General features: G+C 57.7%; 1 non-coding gene across 1 annotated transcript in view; it reads left to right on the forward strand.

Annotated features, from left to right (window-relative positions):
* Positions 1 to 2,232: 2,232 nt before the first annotated feature.
* Positions 2,233 to 2,500, forward strand: part of LOC124772227 — a 1,909-nt gene continuing 1,641 nt past the window's right edge. Inside the window, exon 1 of the ribosomal RNA XR_007013891.1 lies at positions 2,233 to 2,500. This exon is cut by the window's right edge and continues 1,641 nt beyond it. This is a non-coding gene — a ribosomal RNA (small subunit ribosomal RNA).

Below are 2,500 nucleotides of genomic sequence, written 5' to 3' on the forward strand. Positions count from 1 at the left end.
CTTAACCTAACCCATGTCGTGCCTTAACCTAACCCATGTCGTGCCTTAACCTAACCCATGTCGTGCCTTAACCTAACCCATGTCGTGCCTTAACCTAACCCATGTCGTGCCTTAACCTAACCCATGTCGTGCCTTAACCTAACCCATGTCGTGCCTTAACCTAACCCATGTCGTGCCTTAACCTAACCCATGTCGTGCCTTAACCTAACCCATGTCGTGCCTTAACCTAACCCACGTCGTGCCTTAACCTAACCCACGTCGTGCCTTAACCTAACCCACGTCGTGCCTTAACCTAACCCACGTCGTGCCTTAACCTAACCCACGTTGTGCCTTAACCTAACCCACGTTGTGCCTTAACCTAACCCACGTTGTGCCCTAACGTAACCCACGTTGTCCCCTAACGTAACCCACGTTGTCGCCTAACGTAACCCACGTTGTCGCCTAAACCTGCTCTGTAATTGTTATACGACTCGTTCAATTAGTGTAGTGTTGCCCACCCGCAACCCTCGCAATATAGTTCGCTACTCGCACTCCCCGCTCCCCTGTGTATCGCTTCATGTTAAACACCTTGCAAGTCTTGCTCACTTTCCACATGCTCCTGCTGTACACTGTAATGTGGATGGCAGCAGGACGTACATGCCGCCCCTCCCCACGTCCCCACCTTGCCCCCTGCCTTCGCAAGCTGGTTGGTGAGAACTTTGCATGTTCAATGCCCTCCGCATGCGACGTACTCAGGCTACGTTGTGGTGCGGCCTGTGTCAACTGTCCGCTAATGTCGTACGCGTAAACCACAATCTGTACTGCACATTCGTCCTTATGTACTGAATGATACATCGTGGCACATGTGTGACCGTACAACGACTGCGCCCAAAAACGGCGGACCATACAGTGCAAATATTGTGCACGCAGCTACGTGTCGTCTCCCTATGAGAGCTGGATTGCAGTGTGGTACGCCATAGAGACGTGTGGGAGGAACGGACGCCGTGGATGGCGATCAGCATGAGCTGTCTGTTGATGTATTCGGACCTAGTCGTCTCTCCTCACACACCGTGATGGCATGGTGCACCGCGTTCCATATCTGCGACATGCTACAGAGGCCGGTTGACAGTCGTTCGAGCAATGGACATCGCATACGTACGGGGGCCACCTTCCACGTATTGTCTAGGCGTGCACATTTTGTTGCGTGTATGTGGGCAGACGTAGTGTGGCGTGACACCTGACACAGGCATGCAATAATCGTGGAAGTTGCAAATGGCGATGGACGCCTGCGTTTTCTGGTGAAGTTACGCAAATGAACAAATGGTAACCTGTTGTGGTGCGGTTGTTCTCGCTAGGGGTGAATCGGTGATGGCGACGATAGGTTGAGGTACTAACCGGTTGTTCCAGCGATACCCACCATGCCGACGAAACTGAACGGCATCTGGGTGTGAAGCGATACGCGGCGGTGGCTGGGTGGGACCGTCCCCGGCCGGTGAGGGGGCGCCTCCCGGCGTGCTGGCCGCGCGGTGCGTGGGCGCACGCGCTACAGCCGGCTGGTGGGGGCGGCCAGTGGCAGGCGCGCCGGCCGACGGACGCGGCAGGCGTCGCAGCTGCGCGCCGGCGCACCCTGCGCGCGGCGCCGTGCGGCCAAAGTAGGTCCTCGCGGGCCCGGTGCGAAGCGCGGTGGACATCTTCAGTGTGCTGGTCCGATTGAGGACTGTGTGCGTTGAGGATGCGCCGCCGCCCGGCGCTCGGCGCCGCGACGCCGTCTGCTGCTCGGTCGCCCCAGCGGTTCTCGCTGGTGGTTTGTATCGCAGCTGTGCGGATGTGTTGGCGCGTGCGCTGTGCTGGGAGAGTTCGCTTCGGCACCCAAGTGGGGCTTTTGTCCTTCTGTGGCGCTGGCGTTGGAGCTGCCGGTCACCGTAGGTGGCGCGTGTTGTCTCCCGCCGGCAATGCCACGACAGCACGCTCCCGGGCCTCTGTCGGCAGCGGCAAGCTCAGTTGGGAGCACGGGTGGTCGCACCGAAAGCGTCTACTCGCCTAACTCCGGGCGATTGCGCCTCTCTCGAACCCGACCAAGTACTTGGGACGGCGCTGCGCGCCGCCGGGACCTGAGAGGGTTTCGAGGTGTATTGTGCAGGGGAGCTCAGCCTCCTCCTGTTTGCAGAATGATTGAGCGGACGCTTGCGTGTTCGCGCGGGCCCCCGGGACACACTCCCGGGCGGCCGGCTGCTCAGCTCTAGTTGACGCAGCTCCCTGGTTGATCCTGCCAGTAGTCATATGCTTGTCTCAAAGATTAAGCCATGCATGTCTCAGTACAAGCCGCATTAAGGTGAAACCGCGAATGGCTCATTAAATCAGTTATGGTTCCTTAGATCGTACCCACGTTACTTGGATAACTGTGGTAATTCTAGAGCTAATACATGCAAACAGAGTCCCGACCAGAGATGGAAGGGACGCTTTTATTAGATCAAAACCAATCGGTCGGCTCGTCCGGTCCGTTTGCCTTGGTGACTCTGAA

The sequence above is a fragment of the Schistocerca piceifrons genome, unplaced genomic scaffold (genome assembly GCF_021461385.2).
Source record: "Schistocerca piceifrons isolate TAMUIC-IGC-003096 unplaced genomic scaffold, iqSchPice1.1 HiC_scaffold_936, whole genome shotgun sequence".
NCBI classification, from domain to species: domain Eukaryota; kingdom Metazoa; phylum Arthropoda; class Insecta; order Orthoptera; family Acrididae; genus Schistocerca; species Schistocerca piceifrons.